At 40.0% G+C, this 7,983-nt stretch overlaps 1 pseudogene; it reads left to right on the forward strand.

The window, feature by feature from the left end:
• The first annotated feature begins 7,124 nt into the window (after positions 1-7,124).
• On the forward strand, positions 7,125-7,699 carry LOC112582041 (annotated as a pseudogene).
• The last annotated feature ends 284 nt before the right edge of the window (positions 7,700-7,983 follow it).

Raw genomic sequence — 7,983 nt, forward strand, 5'->3', positions numbered from 1 at the left:
TTAATCCATTTTGAGTTTATCTTTGTGTATGGTGTTAGGAAGTGTTCTAATTTCATTCTTTTACATGTAGCTGTCCAGTTTTCCCAGCACTATTGATTGATGAGGCTGTCTTTGCCCCACTGTGTATTCTTGCCTCCTTTGTCAAAAATAAGCTACCCATAGGTGCATGGGTTTATTTCTGGGCTTTCTATCTTGTTCCACTGGTCTGTATTTCTGTTTTTGTGACAGTAAAATACTGTCTTGATGACTGTAGCTTTGTAGTATAATCTGAAGTCAGGAAGGTTGATTCCTCCAGCTCCATTCTTCTTTCTCAGGACTGCTTTGGGTATTCGGGGTCTTGTGTTTCCATAAAACTGTGAATTTTTTTGTTCTAGTTCAGTGAAAAATGCCACTGGTAAGTTGATAGAGATCACATTGAATCTGCAGATTGCATTTTTTAGTATGGTCATTTTCACAATATTGATTCTTCCTACCCAGGAACATGGAATATCTCTCCATCTGTTTGTGTCATCTTTGATTTCTTTCATTAATGTCTTATAATTTTCTGTGTACAGTTATTTTGTCTCCTTAGGTAAGTTTATTCCTAGATATTTAATTCTTTTTGTTGCAATGGTGAATGGGGTTGATTCTTTAATTTCTTTTTCTGATTTTTCATTATTAGTATATACAAATACAAGTAATTTCTGTGTATTGATTTTGTATCCTGCACCTTTGCTAAATTCATTGATTAGCTCTAGTAATTTCTTTATACTATCTTTAGGGTTTCTTGGTACAGTATCATGTCATCTGCAAACACTGTGAACTTCACTTATTTTCCAATCTGGATTCCTTTTAATTCTTTTTCTTCTGTGATTGCTGTAGCTAGGACTTCCAGAACTATGTTGAATAATAGAGGTGAAAGTGGAGACCCTTGTCTTGTTCCTGATCTTAGGAGGAATGCTTTCAGTTTTTCATTATTGGGAATATTTGCTGTAGGCTTATAATATATGGTCTTTACTATGTTGAGGTAGGTTCCTTCTATGCCAATTTTTGGAAGAGTTTTAATCATAAATGGGTGCTGAATTTTGTCAAAGGCTTCTTCTGTATCTATTGAGATGATCATATGGTTTTTATCTTTCAATTTGTTAATATGCTGTATCACATTGATTGATTTGAGAATATTGAAGAATCCTGGCATCCCTGGAACAAACCCAACTTGATCATGACTGAGCAACTGAACTGAACTGACAACAGAGGGGGATAAAAGGAAAAATAAAATCCAAAAGAATCTACAGTACAAGTCTAAACATAAGAATAATAAATGTTTTTCTTGAGTCACTGCTGTTAGAGTCATTTCTCTCACTGGGAGTCACAGTCTACCTCATGTCCTTAGGATACCCTTCAACTCTGTGCTGATTTCTGGACCTGCTGTGGGGGCAGCTCAGATTCTAATCTGGTCCTACTCCTGTGTATTCTTGCCTACAATGTCCACAGCTATCAGAACTAGTGTATTTTCTTTCGTAAGTGTTTTCAATGTCCTTTTATATATTCCATAGGCAGAGTCTGAGATTTAATCTACAGGTTGTACAGCTGGTGGGAAGGTTTAGGGTCTTCTTCCTTAGCCACACTGTCCCTGGGTTTCAACTGTAGTTTTATTTCCACCTCTGCGTGTGGGTTGTCCACTGGGGACTGCTTCTGAAGCTTCCCTGGAGGCCTTGGGTTTGCCTCTATGAGGGCCAGGTGTGGAGGTGGTGCAGCTGTTTGGGTCACAGGAGTTCTGGCAGCACCAAGTACTCAGGGAAGTTGGTAGCTAGGGCAGCAGGAAATATAGTGCTCTAGAAGGGTATGGCAATCAGTATTGGCCAATACGCTCCAGTATTCTTGCCTGGAGAAACCCCTTCCCAGAAAGAGAAGCCTGGCAGGCTACAGTCTACAGGGTCGCAAAGAGTCGGACATGACCAAAGTGACCCTGTGTGCACAGATGCAAGAATCTTTTTTGCCTGCAGCAGCTCTGCCCCAGTAAGAGTTGAGCATAAAGGTGGCGCAGGTGCTTGGCTTGCAGGGACCCTGGTGGTGCCAAGTGTGCTGGGACACAGACTGCCTCTGCTCTAGGATTTATGGCCCTATCAGAGTTTTTTTTTGTTTGTTTTTTTTTTGTTTGTTTGTTTTTCTTTTTTCGAGCCTCTTGCAGCTGGCTATCAGAAGGCCTCTTTGGCCAGTCTTTCTCTGTAGCTCTGCCTGTTCAGGCACTTAGAGGGCTCCCATGCCTGGGGTCCTGCTCTGTTGTTCTGTGCATCAGGCATATAGAGGAGCCCCCCTGGCTGGGGTCCTACTCTGTAGATTGGTGTTTCAGGCACTTAAAGGGGCACCCTGAGTGGGTTCCTACTCTGTAGTTCAGTGAGTCAGGTGCCTGACGGGCCAATCTCTCTATTGTTCAGCTGCTGATCCTAGTGTGGGGAGAGAGGCTATGGTGATGGCTCCACCCCCTATGGATGACTCAGTAGTATCACCTTGCTTCCCTGGCTGCCTGGCCTTCCTCCACAGGCATTTCCCACCACAGTCCCCTTACTCACATCCCCTAGATCTGTCTGTCCACAGTCAATGGCAACCCTTGCCCTGGAATTGCTACACAATTCCTAAATTCCAGCTCCCAGAAGCTTCACCTTCCAGGGGACCTGTGTCCCTGTCTGCTGTATGTATGGCTGCAGCAAGGAATGTCTGATTCTCATTCCATTTAGGCTGCCACAGATCAGCTGTTTCACTCTCAGCCTTAAATGTTTCTCCTCTGACTCAGACAATTGCCCCAGTGAGGGGATCAGACCCCTGCTTCAGTTCCCTCACCTTCCGAATGCAGGTCCAGTCCCACTAACACTCTTGTGTTTCCCCCTAGTTCCTTTGTCCTACCGAGTTTTGCATGGTTCTGTATATTCTTTTCTGCTCATCAGATACTCCTGTCTGCCCTCAGCTGGTGTTCTGCATGCACTTCGGTGTCTGAGGTGTATTCTTGATGTATTGGTGGAGAGAGATGTACTCCACATCCACCTATTCAGCTATCTTGTTCTCTCCTGAAGAAGACTCTTGAGAGTCCGTTGGACAACCAGAGATCCAGCCAGTCAATACTAAAGGAAATCAATTATGAATATTCATTGGAAGGAGTGATGTTGAAGCTGAAGCTCCAATACTTTGGCCACATAATGCAAAGAATGAACTGATTGGAAAAGACCCTGATGCTGGGAAAGATTGAGGGCAGGAGGAGAAGGGAACAGTGGAATGAAATGGTTGAATGGCATCATGGACTCAATGGACATGAGATTGTGCTAACTCCAGACAATAGTGAAGGACGCGGAAGCCTGGCATGCTGCAGTCTATGGGGTCACAGTAAGTTGGAAATAATTTTGCAACTAAACAACAACAACCTAGAGTTGTTAAATTCATAGAAACAGAAAGTTGAATGGAGAAATGGAGGGAAGGGGACTAAGGAGTTGTTGCTTAATGGGTACAATTTCAGTTTTCCTAGGTGAAAACAGTTTTGAGATTTCTTATGTAAATGGATTTAATATTACTGAAATGATGCTTTAAAATGGTTAAGATGATGAATTTTGTTATGTGTATTTTATCACAATTAAAATAAAAAGTAGGAATAACTGTATTAGTATCAGATGAAGTAGACATCATAGCAATAAAAATCACTAAGAGCAAAGAGGGATGTTACATGATTATTAAAGTATCAATCCACCACAGATACAACTGAATGTGTATCAAGCAAGCAACAGAGTTTCCAAATACATATAAAGGAAAGACTGACAAGAGTTGAAAGAGGACATTGACCTAGCCACAGTTATACTTGGACTTCAAACACCTAACACTCAGCAAATGATAGAACTACTAGGCAGAAAATCAACAAAGAGAATGACTGAAGAATACAAAGACCAACAGGACCTAATTTATATATATATAACACTCTGCTCAACAACGGCAAAGTACACACTCGTTTCAAGGGTCTCTGCAGAACACATACCACGATAGTCTCTATGCTGGGCCATGAAATGAGCCTCAACAAGTTGAAGACAATGAAATCCTACAGAACATATTTTCAAAGCATAATGGAATCAAACTAGAATTCCGTAAATATGAAAGACAACAGGAAAATCTTTAAACAATTGGCAATTAAGTATGTTTGTAATTAATCCATAGGTTAAGGACAAAATCTCAAAGGAAAGCCTTTAATAAAGACATTGAATTGAATGAAAATGAAAAGACATATCGAAATATATGGAATGCAACTAAAGTAGCACTGAGAAATCTATCACATTAAATGCTTACATTAGAAAAAAGGAAAGGCCTTGAATCAGAGACCTAAGTTCTTACCTAAAGAATATAGGGGAAAGAGGAAAAACCCAAAGCAAGTGGAGGGAAATTAATAAAGAGCAGAAATCAATGAAATTGAAAGGAAGAATGTTTTATTTTCTTATTGACTTTCTCTATTTATTCCACCCAAATCAATAAAATTGATAAACCTTTGGCAAGACTGAAAAGAGAAAGTTAGAGATGACAATGATGGATATCAGGGATAAAACAGGGTATGTCACCACATATCCTGCAGTCATTAAATGGATAATAGGTAGATGCGGTTATTAACTAGTAAACTTGAAAAATTAGAAGAAATGAATCAATCCTTTGAAATAATCCCAAATTACCATAACCCCCGCCCCAACCATGTTATATAGGCAATATATATAACCAATAAATAGATTGAATTTGTGGCTTATGTCCTGAAATATACCCATGCCCATATGATTTCACTGGAAAACTCTACCAAACACTTTGTCCTGAAATATACCCATGCCCATATGATTTCACTGGAAAACTCTACCAAACACTTTGTCCTGAAATATACCCATGCCCATATGATTTCACTGGAAAACTCTACCAAACACTTAAAGAAGAGTAAATGTCAATTTACAATTTCTATCACAGAATCAAAGAGGATGAAAACATTTCTCATCCCATTTTATTAAGCCAGTATTACTCTGATAATAAAACTACAAAGAATACAAGAATAAAGTGGAAGGAGTCTCTCTACCTAGTATTATGGTTTACTATATAGTCACAATACTGAAGGTAGCATGGTGCTTGCTGAGGGGTGGACACATATATTAATGGAACAGAATAAAGAATCCAGAAATAGACTCAAAACAATATTCTCAACTATTTTTGATAAAAAGGAAAATGGAGGAAGAGTAGCCTTTTTAAACAGATTTTCCTAGAGCAATTGGACATCTATAGTTAAATTTTTTAAAAGAACCTTGGCCCAAATCTTATACCTTATACAAAAACAAAGGACAAATCATGGATTAAATGCAAAACTCTATAATTTTAGAGATGTTCAGTGCCTAAGACCAACTGAAAGTCCTTAGACACCAAAAGCATGATACATAAAAGGAAATATTCATAAACATAATTATAACTTTTACTCTGTAAAGCATGCTGTAATGATGATGAAACATAAGCTACAGGCTGGGAAAAATATAAATAACATTATCTGACAAAGGAATTGTATCTAAAATGTATAAAGTGTTAGTTGTTCAGTCATGTCCAACTCTGCAACCCCATAGATGGTGACCCTCCAGGTTCCTCTGTCCATGGAATTCTCCAGGCAAGAATACTAGAGTTGGTTGCCATTCCATTCTCCAGGGGTTCTTCCTGACCCTGGGATTGAACCCAGGTCTCCCACACTGCAGGCAGATTCTTTACTGTCTGAGTCACCAGGGAAGCCAAAAATGTATAATGGACTCTTGACATTCAATAGTGATAAAATTTAAAAATCCAACTAGAAAATGGACTACATCTGTGACCCACAATAAGTACATGTGGTGAACCTGTATGATTCCTTTATTCCTGGGGTTATCATTTTATTGCTAAAAACGTTATAGACAGAAATCAGACAGAGAAACTCTTAAAAAGAGTATAAAAACTGGAGAAGGAGGCATAATGACTTAAGAAGGAACAGGCCAACAACAACAAGGACTCACACACTAGAGAAAATTATTTGAGAACTGGAAACCCTAAGTGTGCTATTTTTTTTAATTTAATTTTATTTTTTAACTTTACAATATTGCATTGGTTTTGCCATATATCAAAATGAATCCACCACAGGTATACATGTGCTCCCCATCCTGAACCCTCCTCCCTCCTCCCTCCCCATACCATCCCTCTGGGTCGTCCCAGTGCACCAGCCCCAAGCATCCAGTATCGTGCATCGAACCTGGACTGGCGACTCATTTCATATATGATATTATACACGTTTCAATGCCATTCTCCCAAATCATCCCACCCTCTCCCTCTCCCACAGAGTCCAAAAGACTGTTCTATAAATCAGTGTCTCTTTTGCTGTTTCATAAGTGTGCTATTTTGTTTGTTTTAATTTCAGTGCTCATTACCAAAGACATGCAGCCCTAAGGATAGTCTATCTGGTTTGGACTAAGGATACTAAGGGTTTACCAGTCAGGAGGACACAAAACCACTGAAGAGAAACGAAGGCCTTAAACAAGACTGGACTAGGAGAAAATAGACTGACTTCCAACTCTCACTGATAAGAATGAAGAAAGAAAAGTATTAAGTGAATTTGAAAGGTGATTTCTCTTGGCCTTTGTTTTTACTTTCCAAGGTGGCACCCCACTCCATTACTCTTGCCTGGAAAATCCCATGGATGGAGGAGCCTGGTAGGCTGCAGTCCATGAGGTTGCTAAGAGTCGGACACGACTGAGCGACTTCACTTTGATTTTTCACTTTCATGCATTGGAGAAGGAAATGGCAACCCACTCCAGTATTCTTGCCTGGAGAATCCCAGGGATGGGGGAGCCTGGTGGGCTGCCGTCTATGGGGTCACACAGAGTCAGACACGACTGAAACTACTTAGCAGCAGCAGAGCTGGATTCAGAGGATGTTTATTGGAACAAGGTCAGCCATGCTGCTAAAGAGATTCATTTTCCCCACATTTGCAATCAGGTGCTCCCTCCAGACCTCCATATACTGGCCTGGGCCCCTGTAGAACTCAGCTTCAGTGTGATGTTTAGCTATCATGAGTGGACCTACTGCCATTTTCCCCTTGTGCTGACTTAGATATTATAAACATCAAAAGTATGATGACAAATAAGACTTCAGGAACTCGTATAAATGGATGTAGCCAACAGAGTGATTTTCAGTGGACTATTCTCTCTGCTCAAGTATGGCTAGTAGTCCAGTGCCTGAGTGAAGGGAGAGGGCAAGAACTTTTCTAGTATATCAACTTGAAATTATAGGCCAGGTGTTCCTTTATCATCATGTCTGTTGTATGATAGTTCTTCTTTTGCTAATTGGCCAAGAAATGGAGAAGACAGACTATTGATGAGCTGCTGAGCATAGAGAAATATCCCTTGAAACCTCAATATGGTATGGCTGTAGAGTTTTCTCTAGTCTATGAGACTTTAAGTTTCAAGATAGTCACTGGATTTTATGACTGGGAGTTTCAGGCTTTCAGTGTTACCCACCACAACTACTGTAGAGTGTGCTAGAAGGACTGGACTCAGTTGCAGTTCCCCATGGGAAAGGACCAAAGATGGATGGAGTGATAGAATAAAGAAAAGTTAATAACTCTGTCATAATGCAGACCATTGCATTTGTAGTAGAAGGAAATGCACACTATAAGCCTCTAATAGATGATCCTACATGTCAAGGATAGGACTCCCGATCCAGCATCTTGTAAGCAGGGGATGTACATGAGCATCTACATGTATTTCATGAAGAGGGAACAAAAAGCCTAAAGGGACTATAATGCCAGACTAGAGGAAGAAAATATTACTTATGGAGTCCAACAAAGAGGCTCTGTGTTGATACAGAAATTAAGACATCATTTAACCATGGAAAAACTCACCACAATCCAGGAGGCAATAACCACCTAGTTGGTAGGTGGGTGTAGAAAGCAAAGTATATATACGGTTACAAGAAGTTCTAGAAATTCAGATT

The sequence above is a fragment of the Bubalus bubalis genome, chromosome X (genome assembly GCF_019923935.1).
Source record: "Bubalus bubalis isolate 160015118507 breed Murrah chromosome X, NDDB_SH_1, whole genome shotgun sequence".
In the NCBI taxonomy this organism is placed as follows: Eukaryota; Metazoa; Chordata; class Mammalia; order Artiodactyla; family Bovidae; genus Bubalus; species Bubalus bubalis.